The 15,314-nt window shown below is 49.5% G+C and overlaps 1 protein-coding gene across 2 annotated transcripts in view; it reads left to right on the forward strand.

The window, feature by feature from the left end:
- Nucleotides 1-15,314, forward strand: part of RAB11FIP3 (RAB11 family interacting protein 3) — an 81,864-nt gene that overhangs the window by 7,639 nt on the left and 58,911 nt on the right. For both annotated transcript variants that reach the window (XM_076350940.1, XM_076350941.1), the window contains exon 2: nucleotides 14,038-14,131. The gene's annotated coding sequence lies outside the window, so the exon portion shown is untranslated. The remainder of the gene's footprint in view (nucleotides 1-14,037; nucleotides 14,132-15,314) is intronic.

A 15,314-nucleotide genomic window follows, 5' to 3' on the forward strand; every position in this document is an offset into this window, starting at 1 on the left:
TCTCGGAAGCAGCGGTGCTTCTCTGGAAGCACGTTTTATCTGGCGTGCTGCGGTCAGGGGAGTGCGGTGCTGGTTAGGGACGTGGCAGAAAGAGAGCTCCAACAACTTGAAGCTTAAACTGCCATCTGACTCATCAGGTCCGAGCCCGTGGCTTGGCAGGAAGGCGCGTTCACGGGGGATGAATAGGATTAGGTAGTGATTTGAGATCTTGCTACTGTGTTCGCGTTGTGAAATGCGCCTGATGACACAGATAGTGAATTTGTCCTTGGGGAACTGCGCGTTTTATACTTTCGATGCCTCTTACGCTCCCACATGCCAAAAGCATTTCCACCTCCTCTTGGACTATAACGCGTGTTCTCAGTGCTGCATTAAGCTGCCTGGAGCCGCTCTTCGGCTGGTGCTTTTTCGTGACATCTGCAGTACAGCTGTTTGCTTAACTAGCCAAACCAAGTCTGCAAGACAGTCATGCTTCTCTAGTTGTTCAATTCTCGCAGACCCCCCAGAGCTCCTCTCAGACATCATTTTCCACTTTAAAAGCATTGCATCTTTCATTCCCCTCTCAAATTGATCTTTAACAGGATGCTTCTGCCTAGAGGAGGTCTGTGCCGAGCTGTGCTGTAGCGTTGCTGGTGGCAGCAGGGCTGCGATGGCCCGTGCGTCGCTGGTGACGCAGGTGGAGGCAGGTCCACGCGTGGCCGGGTTGTGTGATGATGGCAAAGCACGCGTGGGATGCTGCTGAAGGCTGATGCTTGCCACTGGTCCTGCTGGGCTGTAGGTCCAGGTTTGAAGCTTCCTAGCGGAGACAGGACTTTAACCAAACATAGCGGGAGAGACGTCATGGATTTCATAAGGCATAAAAATCACTGTTTCTTACTATCTCTGTGCGTTTGCTTGATAGCGGGAAGATACTGGAATACCTACAGGCTCAAAGGGAGCTCATCCTCTGTACGCGTGTGGGGGGGTCGCAGTTAATATCAGTGGTGCCTGGCATGAACCTTTTGGGAACCCAAAACATCCAAGCCCAAGGAATAGCCCCGAAGATGTAATGGGGCAGTGGAAACGCCAGCTTGGGCTGTCGGCATTGCTCTGAGTTGGACAGAAATTGTTTCTTCTTTCCAAACTTCGGTTTGTGATGAGGCTTCCCCCTCTCTGTAGAGTCTCTGCTGGAGTTGGTGCGGGGCAGAGGGTAAGTTCTTAACGGCTTTGTAGGTTGTCGGGGAGGAGGGAAGAGGAGGAAACATGTCCCCAAGGCCGCCCTTGGTCAGCTTCTTCCCAGACTGCTGCTATCACCAAGCTCGAGTGGATGGCGTTTGCTCTGCAGGGGGAAAGCAGGCTGAGAGTGAGTTTAAGCAGAACTCAAATCAATGTAAGTGGTGGTAGGTTCTTCAGCAGTACGCTGCTGTTGTGGTTTTGGGGCTGGGCTGGGGTTTTTCTCAATGGAGGTGAGGAAGTGAGAGCCCCGGCGAGCTGCGGGTCTGGGACGGGGCTCCACCGCTGCTGGTGTGAGGCTTCCTTATGGTTGTGAACGTCCTGGGGTCAACGCCTGCTTTAGCCCTGGTTTTGGTCAGGGTCTTCCCCCTTCTCTAGGGAGAAAACTGGTCTTAAAGCAGAGAGACACGTGGAGGCTGCTTGGGAGAAGGGGTCTGGGCTGCCTGGTGCTTGGCGTGCTCGGAGCAGTGCTTCACCCTGGCTGGCTCCTTATGTTGTAACACCAAAAACCCCTTGTAACAGAAAAATACCAGCGATACCAAACTGCTGAATTTGCTCGCTGAGCGTTGTCTTATTTGAGGTGAATAATTTAGCCGAAACAAGCAATCGGGTGGCAGTGGTATTTGACGCAAATTTGAGTGCTTGCTTAAATGGCACCGGTTCTGGTGTTGCCTGCGTGGATCCTGGCACACCTGCCTGGTGTGTCCCCAGCACTGCAGAGGCCATCGGGGTCCTGGCATGGGACAGTGACAGCTCTGGGGATGTCCCGTGGCGCTGTACGGGAAGAGCAGCGCTGCTGTCTGTGTTACGAGGGTTGGTTGCAGCCGGTGGCCAGGGTTTGTTTGCAGGCTGAATGTCTCTCTGTTAGGTAATGTTGTGCGCAGCCTGGTAGTCTTCTGATTTTTTTTTTTAATAATGCATTGTAGTTCTTCAGGAAAAAAAGAGCTACTGTTCCCTCTGCTACAGTATCCCTTGGTGAAATACCAGTGGCGTTACATTGAGTTTGAGTCGCTGCTACTTCTGGGGAGTAAAATCGAAGGGAGAGAACCTGGTGCTGGGAGCCGTGTACTCTGGCAAGACTCAGCGGAGCCGACTGCTGACAGCCCTGTGGAAAACCCATTTGCTAGAGTCCAGTAGGAAACTGGGCTTGAGCAAAATGCGCAGGAGGTAAAAGGAGCCCAAACCAACAGTTTTTTAGAGAACAGAAGCTGACAAGGGCAGGAAACAAATGGGGAGCGTTTGCTCCGGCAGGGTGCAGGGCACGGTGCCGGGCCGAGATCCACGCGCCTGCTCCGTGGTTCTGCGGACCCGAGCAAATGCAGCGTGAAATGCGGGGCTGCTTGAGGGACCCTTCTGCTTGGGGAAAGTATAGCCATGTTGTAAGTGAAACTCTTCTAATGGGAAAATAATGTTCAGTTCCACTTTGGCTTTAAAAGCTGATCAGGACGTTGTGGCTTTCACTGCTGCCTTTGGCTGCAGAGGGATTAAAAGGCATCTGTGCCTCCCTTTTCCATGGCAAAATTTCCTTATTTTTTCCAGGGGACTGGCAGTTCTTCGCCCCGCTCGCTGTGTGTGCGTGAGGAGATTACAGCTGGGGGGAAAAAAATTAAGATTTTGATATCCTTGTGGAATTTTTTTCCTATGCCTGCTAAATGGATGCAGCAACTAGCTAATCCTCCCCTGGCTACTTGGAGCTCTGGGACTACTGTGCTGGCAGGAGCACAGTGGAAGGATGCAAAAAGCAGAAGCAAGGCTTGTGGGAGGCTACTTGCCCTGAAAGGTCCAAGGGAGATGCTGGAGACCTTGGTGTGCAACAGGGAACTTGCTCTTGGACTTTGTGCTGCACCTCTTCAGGCTCCGTGGAGCGTCCATCCCTTGGTGGCGTCGTGGGGGCAGGCTGGCAGCGCGGGTGGCGTGGCAGAGGCGTAGCGGATGAAGGAGGGATGCCGGCAGGAGAGGTAGGACTGAAAGCCCAGAGCAGAGAGGCAGGTCCCTTGTGAAGGGCGGGTGACTTGGCTGCCAGCCTGGCAGAGACCTGCAAAGCCGTAGTGGAGCGTGGGGAGCAAAATCCAGACCTCTTGCTGCTTCTTTGCTTGGAGGACCTGATGTGTGCTGGGCATGGCGAGATAGCTGGGCATGTGGTGGCCGCTGGAGAAGCACTGACATTGTCCTGGGTGGTTTTTTGTTGTTGTTGCGGCGAGGCTTGTAAACCCAGTGCTTACAATCCCACCCCAAAGTCCTGGGCTTCCCAAGCTATGCATTGCATCGCGGCCTCTTCTCCCTTCTTCTGAGAATCTACCTCTCAGCCTAGAAACTGTTCCGGGCTTTTCTTTTTTTTCCCTCCCTCCAGCACGTCTGCTTTGTGTACTTGCCTTTGCACAAACAGCCCTTTCTGAAGGCTGCGTGAAGGGTTGCCAAAAGGAGGGAAATAATTTGATGCAGTTCTAAAAAAGAAATGAGTCTTTATGCTTTGCTGGTCTCTGAGTCACGCTTGCTCGTATTACGATAAACTTAGTTTTGACAGTGTGGCAGGCTCAGGCTGGCTGGGGAAGGCGAGTTAGTTGTCTCACGCTTGGCTCTCTAATATTTAGCTGCCTGGTTGGGGACGGGCTTGTGTCTTACTCACCTGGGCTTCACCTCTGCAGCCCGAGAGGCTTCTCACCAAATTCCCAGGGTTTGCAAGTTGAGAGATGCAACTCTCTGTGCCTGCTTTCACGGTTTGCTTGTTTGTGCACTGACAGTAATAGGTTTCTCCTGTTTCTGGTTATTATGATCTTGTTTTAGAGATTATAGCATCTCCGTTGTATTTTGGAGAGGGTGAGTTAGTAAAAGCAAGTCCCGAGCTAGCGAGAGGATGTATTCTGGGATGTGCCATGGGGTTTTTGTGCTGCTTTCTAACCTGGTTGGGAGGAAACGGAAGCAAAAGCTGTGGTCTTGGATTTATAAGCCTGGACAGTCTTATAAACAGCCCCCGTCACAGAAATACCTGGGTTTGTTGCAGGGGCCTTTACATGAAACTAGACCAAGCACTGCAAAATGTTCAGCATCTTAAAATGCCTAGTCCTCGGTATGTGACCTCCTGGCATGTTTTATTGAGTTACTCGTCTGTTCGGATCAGCGCTAAAATCCTGCGTGGGCTTTCTGCCCCAGTTCTGCGCTCCGGCAGGATGCAGCCGTCCCGCCTCGAGCCCGGGGTGACTTCGGTTGTGGCGCTTGGCTCTTCCCCCAGGGGTGGCTCCAGCCTACATTAATGCATGTGTTTTATGTAAGAAGTAACCTTGCACTAAAGCTTTTTTTTTTTTTAATCAAGTCTCCTGCCTCTGAGCTGTGTGTTTGGAAGGGCAGAACAGGTTTCCCGTGTCATTAGAGGAACAGAAGCTAGAAACAAAGCCTTCGATGTTTTGGAGGGTGGAGGAAGAACACTTTTCAAGTTTCATTTAAAAAAAAAAAAAAAAAAAAAAAGAATATGTTTATAGTAGAGTGTCGCTGCTGAAGCCTTTGAGCACTTACGTAGCAGCAGGAAATCTGGAACACTTGAGACAAACGCAATTACATTTGGATAAAAACATTTCAGTGTACCTTATGTTCCGGTTAATGTTTCCAAACCATCCTTGAAGTTGTGTCTTTAAATGTGTTTTTACGTTTCAGTGACAACAACTGATGGACAATTTGGAAATAGTTATACTTGACGTTTGAGACCACACTTAAAAATACGACAAAGTGAGGCTCCTGAAGCCATAGTGAGCGTAGAGGTACTATGGCTGCCTGCAGGTAAGCCTTGGAGCTGGTAGGGTTAGACCAAAAAGGTCCTGTACTCGTGCCTGTTACGTGGTACGGACCAGAGGAATTTCTACCAGTAGGTAAAAAACCCCAAACTGCTGAATGTGAGTGGTCTGGGCTGGTGAAGACATCCTGCAGTTCGGCTCCACGCTGTGTGCCGAGGGTCTGGCTGGACTGATTTGTTCTGGTTTCTTGTGGGGGTGGGCAGGAAGAGTCTGGGTCCTCAGGCTTTTCTGGCTGCCAGCTCTTTAAAACAAATTCTGGCTTCTTTCTTCTTCCTGTTGAATTTTGAGCATTGGAAGGAAAGTCTTTTCCTTTGCACACTCCCGATGCGTATGGCGCTCAGTGGCTTTGGGAGCGAAATGCCGGAGGCTTGCTCCTCTGCATCAACTTTGGGTTTCTTCTTGGTTCACGGTTGACTTGGAGACTTCTTCCTTCCCCTTCCAAAAAGGGAAAGCAATAGTTTTCTGGGGAGGGAATTCTCTCCTGTTCACTGTGTATTCCCATCTCTCTCCTCTGGTATTTCCTGTGCCTGCAGAAAGAATCCACTGACCCTGGGAGGGGCTGGCAAGCGGCATCGTGCCTCGACGTTCAGGGACAAAGTCTACTGGGTGCAAGACTGGTGTAGAAACTGCCTGAAGTAGGTCGATGACATGCCGAGCAGCTTTTCTTTTGGATAAATAGGAGGAAGGAGGGTTTGTTAGGCAAGCAGATGTGTTAAATGGTGAGGATATCGTCGTCTTGGGAAGGTAGGAGAGGAGGGGAGCTTGTTCCCGTTGGGGAACTTGCTCGGTTTGTTTCAAGGAAACGATCGAACTGCTGGGGCTTCTCTTGCTTGGTTTGTGGGTGATCCCTCTCCCATCCGGTTCTTTAAATACTTGCAGGCTGATGGAGAACCACGGGAGGCTTATTCCCCTTTTGCCTTACATAGTAGGTTTGATTATTTCTTCTGTAGCTGGAAGAGATGAGAATAAACCAGGCTGAATCTTTTTCTTTGTCTCCTTCTCAGAAAGATGTCTTGATTCTTGGTTTCAAATACTAGACTGGTAGCAGAGGGCCCTGCAGTGTTTGAAGCCTCTGGGACTGAAGTGACAGCAAGGACAGGTGAACTGATGTGGGCGCAAGATTAGGGACGCACGTTGCAGAAAGCATCTTCACCGAGTGTTGCTTATGGTGGACCTTTAAACAGAGACTTGACCAGCCACAATCTGCCTGCTGATCTCCTCCTGGAGCTTCTGAAAGGGCTCAGAGAGCAACGCGCTCGCAGCAGCCCTGGATAAGTGCTGCCACTTGTGAAATAAATAATGCAGCTCTTGCACTGCTTACTCACAATTGACCATTGCTTCTCCCTGTAATGAGATCTGCCCCCTTGAGGGTATTTTAAAGGTTCGTTAATTAGGTGTAATTGCAGGAGAATAGAAACCTGCTCTGGGGTTCTGCCTGCTTTCTGTAATGCCTGATCCTTTAACAAATTACAGAGTTGGTTCCTATAAACATTGCTGGAGCCAGTGTAATCCCGAGTTATCAGCCTTCCACTCAGCCTGCTTGTTTACGTTGTTGAAGCCACAGAAGTGAAGCGCTGGAAAGGGTGTTCCTGGCTTTGGGATAGGAGTGACTGTGGTTCAGATCACAGCAGCATTCTGGGAAATACGTCGCATGAAGCAACATGAAGTTATGCTCACATTGTCAGCATGGTAATGTCCTCTCAACACCCGGCACAGGGGGGATAGATGTGGTCTTAGCCCAGACAAATGCTGTATTAACAGGGATCAATTCATGTCAGCTGATCACGTTGCAACCCATTGATTTAGCGACCGTGCAATCTAAAGAGAATGGCTGTATAGGGACAGCAAGTTGCACAGCTGCTCTGGTATTTGGCTGCAGGAGGTTCAGCAGTTCCAGCATGCTTGCACATTTCCCAAAGATTAAAAAATACAACTACTCTGACTTCTGTAATTAGCATTTAAAAATATAACACTTTTTTTTTCTTGAAAGGATAGGTTTAGCCTTGAGAGACAAAGAGGGTTTTTACAAACAAATGAGTGCATTGGCTCATACCCTTCGATTAAATGCAGAGGGTAGAGATGCTGCATCTGCCTTTGCATAACCATGAGAGACTTTTACGTTGCATGTGCTCGCTCTGTTAAATTGCTGTGTACCACTTCAGGCCAAAGATCTGGCTAAACATAGAGGAGAGTATATGGCGTGAGCCCTCTCCTGCACTTTAGAGTATCGCTAGCTAAAAATCCCCTCTATTTGGCAGTTACGCCAATGTGGCATTCCGCTTTCTCTCCACTTGAGTTCAGGGATTGTGTGACTTACAATACTGTTTTTCCCCCAAAGATAAAATATGTTCAGAGCAGATTTGGGCTTCTTGCAGACAGAAGAGGGTAGTCGGAGTTACGCGAGAGGTGCCTGGATTTTCATGTCCTGTCTCAGTCAAGCAGGCTTTGTGGGCCCCTGTATACCCAGAGTTGGTCTGGACCTGGTTATTCAATGTAAATGAGTTGTCTATGTTTAAAGCTCCAAGACCCACTGGACTTTAGGATGCTTTTGGTCCTCTGTTTTGCTTGAAACTCCCCAAACTGTAAATTGTCAGAGGAAGTGTGCTGGCACGTGCAGTAGCTGCTGGCTGGCCGGGGTCTGCTCCTGCCGCCCTGTGTGTTGTCCTTTCTTGAGACCCTTCTTACTGGCAGTACGAAGTAGGCAAACCCGGTACTGGGGGATACGGTGGGGTGTCTGCAAACAGGTCCTTGTAAACCAGAGTCTGCTGCAATCCAAAGACTTTGCATGAGGAGAGGTGGTTTGAGCAGCCTTTTTTTAAGGCTGAACAGAAGACAAAGGCTGGCTTTGGGCCTGTTTAACATAGTGCGGAGCCTTGCACCAAGCCGGGCAGAGATCCAAGCAGGAGAGCATGTGGGCAGCAAAGGGGAGTGCGGTCCAGCTGGAGAAAAGTAGAGGCTGATAGAAAAAGCTCAGCATCGGATTAAAAGTGAAGTTTTATTTACTGTTTGTAATACTTCAGTGTCCGTGTCCAAGCCGAACGTCTAGATGTGTGGGGAACGATGTCTGCATGCACTGTGCTTAATCATGCAAAGCTGATTAAACAGCTACACGAATGTTTTGGAAACCTTTCTGGCCTGTTAACAGAGATGGTGAAAGGCTGCGGTTACTCGCTTCCCCTTGTGCGTACCCAGGGTCCTTGCCCACCGAAGGGTTGGCTGCTTTCCTTCCTTAGACTTTCCTCAAAGGCACCAGGTGGAAACTGGCTCTTTGGAAGCTGATGCTGAAACTTGTCTAGCGTGGACTCTGCTTCCTTGCCTGGTCCTGCCTCGCTCTGTGTTTAAATTTGACTACAGAGGTTCCCATTTCTTCTGGAGGGGAAGAGACAAGGGTAAGGTCCTCAAACCTGTTAGTGTCCTGTAATATTCCATTGAGGAGAGAAAAATTTCCTATTGATAAATAGTTTGGGAAGAGGTGGTATAAGAAGTGCATGGGACTGGTGTGGGTTTGTGGGAGGGGGCTGTGTAGGTGTCAGGGGTCCAAGGGTCTCCCTGTTCCTGTTTCATCCCTCTGTAGCAGAGCTCTGCTCCTTGGCAGCCGTGCAATGGGATGGTCTTTCCCTGCCCCGGTCCCTGCCTTGCAGCCTGCTGACAACTGCACGTTCATGTCGAGGGGGCTTGTGTGCGCAGCCCGGCTTGCCGAGCCTGGCGGTCAGTGGCAGAGGGGCCGGTAACCGGAGCCGGCCAGGATGTACACGTGTGACCACGTATTTTCTCTGCCCACCACAACCTCGTTGCTGGAATGCCTGCCTGAGGCGGGGGTACCCAACCCGCCCTCGCACTGAGCAGTTGCTTTCAAAGCTCCAGTCTGAGTGCCTCAGTGCTCACTTTTTAGGCTAAACCTTTCTCTATCTGTAGAAATAGTTTTTTAATAAGTAAAATGTGAATGTGTCTTGAACTGCTCACAGGTAGCTGCTGCTTTTTGCAAGTCCCCAAGCCAGCGCTGGCTGCTGCCGTCAGGCCAAAGTATGGCAATGAGTTCCCTGATGGTCTTCCTCTGGTGGTTGCGTTAACGGTTCATCTGATGTTCTGGGCTAAAATCAAGTCCCAGCCAGCAATAAGCATGCTGTATCACCCAGTCAGAACTGGGTGGGCTTACTGGTTTTGTGGACTTCTTCCTGGATGGGCTGGTCTGTCCCTGTTGATTGCTCAAGTGGCCAAAATATACTGAGCCAGATGCCCAGTTCAACCAGACTCTTGTAAGTCTCTGGCATGTTGTTCCTTATCTGGACAGGTCTCTTGGTGTCTTTCTAAGAGCTCTCTAGGTTCTTTTTGCACATAAATCCATGTGGTTGGTCCCTTTGGGGGCCTGAGAGTAGTCATCTGTTAAGCAGACCAGATCTTCACCCTCGCTCAGTTTCCCATGACTTACCTTGGCGCTTGTCCTGTTGCTCAGAAGACTGAGACCACACGCCGAATCCTTTCCAAGGAAAGGAAGGAGCAACTTCAAGGCAAAAGCATCTGTCTTTGCTTATCGCAGCATGTGAGAGACTGCAGGTGCACAAGTTCTTGGTGGGAGCTGCAGTCTGCTCGCTAGCCTGCCTCAAGTATTTGGGCATATTGTATCAGGAATATGTCAGTATTGATTCCTCCTCTTTGTCTCCTTTGGATTTGCTTCCAGAGTCTGTAGAGTAAAGGAGTACTGAAGTGCTGCCTTATTACTCCCACTATGGTATCATCAAATAACTAGCTTATGTGGTGTGGAGGACAAGACGTGGCCCTGGTTGTGGCTAAGCTGGAAGCATCATCCGTATGAGATACCATATGACCGTAGGAGCTGAGCTCCGCCGGCTCTTCCTTTTGGGGTGCCTGACTGCTGTGGCCGCTGGAAAACTCCCACCCTCGTTTCACCCCTCAGAAGAATTTCTTTTTGGAAGCTGATTCAGCCTCGGTCTCTGCCAGAGTATGAAGGAAAACTACTGGCAGGCTCAGGGGTTACAAGGAGGGTGTCGGCTGGCCAGCGCAGCCCTCGCTTGCTTTGGAGATGAATGCTTAAGACAAGCACAGTGGATATCTTGTTCTGCTGAATCCATCTGCTATGTGGCAGAGACATGGAGCATCCATAAGGTAAACAGAAAAGGCCTGGAGCTTCCTTTTCCTTTTCCTCCAGCCTGCTTACCAGGGCCACTCACAGCTGGGGAATCCCTCACCTCCCTGGAAGACTTTCATTGTGGGGCTGCCAAGCCCTTGTGTTAATTTGAATTTGGAGTTGTCACCGTTGGCTTAGCTGAGGTTTGAAATCACTTACTGAACTGATTTCACTGTGTCGAAGCGAGGAAGCTCTTTTTGTCCTCCACGTTGTGGGGAAGCTGTTAACAGCTGGTACAGCAGTACGGCATGGTGCTGGCACACGTACTCAGAGGTGGCTTGGTCGGAGGGGGTTGTTGGAGGTGGGTGTTGGTTGGCAGCAAATCTTGTTGGTTTTGGAAGGCGAAATGCCCTGCCCCTGTGCAGAGCCCTTTAATACAGGAGAAGACGTGGTAGTGTGGCTGGTGCAATGAGTAGTTCTTGCTCTGTTGCTGAGATGCCAGATGATGTCCCTCCTCCTCCCCAATCCGCTTCCCTCTCCATGTCCCTTCCCAGGAGAAATCTCTTACGGACTCGTGCCAGGAGCTCGGTCCGGCCTCGGTCTGGGCTGTGCCTCGTCCCCGGCACAGGGGTGAGCAGAGCCCCTTCGGCAGTTCTCACCACTGGTTCTGCTTCTGCAGGCTTGTGTCTGTGCTCAGCTTAAGGTAGATTGATGTAAAGTAGTTTAAACCTCTCACTTTCCACCAGGATTTAAATCAGCTATTTAAACCACATCATCCTCTCTGACTCTTTAATGCTCTGTATTTCTAGATGCTCTTTCTTTAAGAAGAATTTGTAACCAGCTACAAACACACATGTTCAGCAAGAAATATTCAAAATAAAGGTTTTGCTTGCCAAAAGAAGGTTCCTCCCTGTGACTGTGGCTTATATCTGCCTGGTTTTAGCTTAACCTCGCAGTTTGGTAGAGTGTTAACTTTTTGGCTTTTGTGCTAATGGGAGTGTGGTGTTAACTACTGCACTCTTGCAGATTAGTCTTTGGCTAAAAACAACAAATCTGTGACTTCAGAACTGCTAAAACGGTTTGAGGACCTTTGTTGCGCACCGTTCAAGATCTTGATGTACTCTGTCTTGAGTAGCATGTGCAGTTCTGGCCCTCATCTTGAAAAAGGATGGAGGGGCTGGAGAGGGTACAGGACACATGATTAAAATGGCCAAGGGGCTGGAGCAGCTGCCTTGCAAGGGGAGGGTGGGCAAGCTGGGGCCCCTCGGGGAGGAGAGTATGGTCTAGGGGGATCACACTTGCACCTCGCCACGTCTTTCGGTGGTAGAACTGGGAGGCAGTTGGTGAAATAGCAGAAAATAGGTGCAGAAGAGTTAGAAGGTACACCTGTGCAGAGCAAGTAGCGAGCCTCTGGAGCTTGGCGGCCCCGGAGGCGGGGGAGGCAGGTTCAGACACTCATAGGCACTAAAGGGCCGAGGCAGGGATGTCCCCCCCCAGGATCCCTGGCTCCGTTGCTGTGGGTGCCGGCAGATGCTGGGTGCTGGCCCGCAGGACACAGCCTCTGCTCTCTCTGGGCAGCTTCTCGCAGGGGCTGGGAGGACCAGGCAGGCACTGCTGATGTTCTTGTCCTCTGCGTGTTGTCAGCTCTTCAAAGCGTCAGTGGCCACAAACACTCAGTCTGGTGACGGGAGCGTTGTCTGGATCGGTTATTTAATGATCAGAGTTCCTTTTAAGCCTGGACAGCAAATACAGGCGGGTTTGGATCAGCACAGACATACAACCGTGGGCTTGAGCTTCATCAATTGCCTGGCTTTTTGTTTGAATCTGTAATGACTGGGTTGTGAGTTTTAAGAAACGTTTCCACTCATTTCCCCCTGCCCACAGCTTAATTTAAATATATAGGTGGCTTTTCTGCATAAACAAAATACCTGTCCGGCTGCTCTGTCTCTTTTGCACAAACGCCAGTGTGGGAGAGGTGCCTTACTGGGCTATTGGCACGAGGGTTTGAATCCTGCCTTGGTCCTGAGAAGCTGCCCACACTGCAGTGGTGCTGTGAGCAGCCCTGCCCGCGTGTCCCATGTGCCATCGTGGCTGGATCCTTGCAGAAACTATACTTTAGAGTGTGTCGTGATAATCACTTACAGGCTTATCGAGTCTGATTAAGTCACTTGCATTTGTTACCTATATACCCAAATAACAAATTAAGCTACAGCTTTTGAACTCAAAGAAGCTGCCAGATGCATTAACTGGAACCGACACATTCCTGAGAGTTGTTTTTATTAGTCTAAAATACCTTTGTTTACGTACAAGAAGCCTGACTCATCTGAGTCAGTGTGCCGTGTGAGTTCAGCAGTTTTGTTATCTGTCTACCGAAAAAGTTCCCCAAAAAAACTGGAAAAGATGCTTGTGTTATCTTCTCCCTGTTCATGATGGAGTAAGCCGGCAGGCGGGCAAGCCTGTGCCATGCTGGGGCTTGGGGGTTTATCTCTTGGCAGCCCCAGAGGGGCACAGCCGAGTGTTTTTTATGGTCTCAGCCCTGTGGTTTCCTCCACGTGGGCAGCGTGCTCACCGCTGCTGCGGGGAGGTGGGATGTCCAAAGCAGAGACTTCTCCTGCCTCCCCCAAACGTGTTAGAAACCAAGTGGACGTGCAGGTGAATGCCTCTGAGCATGTCACAGATGTGATTTTTCCTGTATAAACACAAACCTGGATTTAAGAAAAACAAAACAAAAAGAAAGGAAACCAACCCCCCTGCTGAGGCATAATGAGTGAGGCAGCTCAGGGCACCACGGCTGGGCTCGGTTGTCCTCCGCACGGTCAGATGTTAAGTCTCCTTTTAGATGCAAGGTTTCTTTCCCTGGAAGGAGAGGTTTGGTGATTCACCATCTCTTTCCCCAAGAGCAAACCAAAACTGAGAGATTGCCCAAGCGAGTCAAAAGGCAACTAGTTGTGCTCATGAGAGCTGAACAAATCCAGCACTGCAGACCGCCTGAAGACTTCCTCCTGTGCGTCAGCTCCGGAGGAGAGGTCGATGAGTTTGGCAGGCGAGGGCAGTGGTGCGGGCAGCTTTTGAGGACGGAGCTAATTGTGCAATTCCTTCTTTCACCTTTTACACCCTGCTTCCTCCTGGGCTTGTTTCTCAGCTGAAGGATGTGGCTCTAAAATACATGAAGGTGCCTCATTATGTCTTAAAATGAGGGTCTGCATTTTTTTTAAAGCAGAAAAAAAATGCCTGATTGTCTTAGCTTGAGAAGCGTCAGGGGTTTAATGAAGGGCAGGCTTGTGGCAGCCTGGAAGGAAAGAACCAAATGCACCTTTTCGAAGGCTTTCTTTGGACCGTGAGGAATAACTGTGGCTTTGCCCTCAAACTGTAGCCTGTTCTGTTTGAAGTGCCCAGATCATCCTCGCCAGGTCTCGCCAGTGTCCCTTGCTCCATGTGTGTCCCTGCTCCAGCACCCGCATCCTAATCCTCGCTAGCTGATGTTGATTCCTTCCCCCTTGGGCATTGTCTAATTGTGAAAATGTTTCAATTAAATGGCCTAAATTTGTAACGTGGAACAGTTCATTATCACTGAATCCTCTTAATTGGGCCCTCCTACTGGGCAGCCTATTACTAAGTTTTCCCAATTAAGATAGGACCTCTTTAAAAAAAAAAAAAAAAAATAAACAAATCCCTGGCGGAGAAGGACCGTGTTGCAAGAAATACTGCCCTAACCTGTGTTTCAAAACTAAGCGATAGTTACGGCACCAGCCAAGTACTAATTAACCCTTCTGTACTGGTTACTTATGTTCCCTTTGAGGAGAACGGCCGCGGTTTGGTGTCAGTTTAAGAAATTCACTGCCGTTAGCTCAAATCTTTTTCTTGTAAGGAGCTAAAATTTGTTACAAGGTGCTTCTGTGATGGAAGATACTATCTCCCCAAAGGGCTCTACAGGTAACACTGCTTTTGTGGTTGCAGGTAAAGGACCTAACAAAGTACCTCGATCCGAGCGGACTTGGAGTCATCAGTTTCGAAGATTTCCATCGGGGGATCAGAGCTATCAAAAATGGAGGTGAGTTTGCTGCTGTGCTGCGAGGGCGGACAGGGAGACACCAAATTTAACGCCGCAGGGGTTAACTGAGCTGAGAAGTCGCTTGGTGAAAACAAACTGGGTTTGGTTTTCTGAAAGTCACTGCTCTGTGTTGGGCGGAGAGGAATGGGGAGAGGTTGGGTGCATTTAGTAATAGAATTGAAAAAGGTGGTACAGCAGTTGTGGTGGTGGTTGCATGTTTTCCTGTTTATCAGGAAAGTTCCTTCCTAAATGTACGTTGGAAACAGAAAAGCCATCGAGGGAGAATCCCTTCTGATCTGGTGTATGCTCTCACCTATGGTTTTGTTGGGGGTTTGCCGCTCTGACAGAGGAGCGACTCCCAGCTGACACGCTGCTGGAGATGTCTGTCTGCTGCAGAGCGTAACATCTTCTGAATGCTGGGCACTAACGCATTTGCCTTCGCTCCAACTATTTGGAGCATCAAGGTGCTCAGATGATTTCTAGCAAGAAGCACATTAGAAGCACATTAAACAAGAGCTTTGAACTCACTGGCCGGTAGGTAATCTTTAAACAGGCCCCCAAAACAGGCCTGTGACAACCCCCATGTTGCTCTTGATGGGCTTGTTGCGAGTACTTCCAGAGCAATAGCTTGGTGAAATGTGAAGTATCTTTCTGGCTGGTCGGCATTTGAACTTCTTTGCTGAAAAAAGATGTTGTTTTTTCAATTTGGGCTTCATCTCTAATATGAGTGTTAGAGGGTCATTTTGGGGCAAGCGTGTTGTTAAGGGCAGGGTGTGAAAAATATTGGAAGCCTCCTGCTGAGCAGGTGTAGTTTTAAATGTGCAAATATGAATTATCATACTTGCACGTTCATCAATTCTGTTCACAGCAACGCTTAAACTTCAGCGTTGCTTTCATGCAGCAATGAACGTGCACCGTGTTGTCAGCCCCGCACGCTGAGCGTGCTTTTGAGCGCTGATACAAGCAAAGATGTGAAAAGACCGATTATTCCTATACAAACCATGTTGTTTCATGAGTAGAAAACTCTCAAAGTAGACGTGACTTCTGTTTTTCTGTCGGTTGTCCATCCCTCCTCCTGCCCCCCCGTCCCACCCCCAGCTTATTTGTGATCAGGATTGTAGTGTTTTATGGCAGCTCTGAAGTTTTCGTGGCTGGTGTAGCTTGGCAGTGCAGCTGATTCCTG

Source organism: Aptenodytes patagonicus, chromosome 13, assembly GCF_965638725.1.
Source record: "Aptenodytes patagonicus chromosome 13, bAptPat1.pri.cur, whole genome shotgun sequence".
NCBI classification, from domain to species: Eukaryota; Metazoa; Chordata; class Aves; order Sphenisciformes; family Spheniscidae; genus Aptenodytes; species Aptenodytes patagonicus.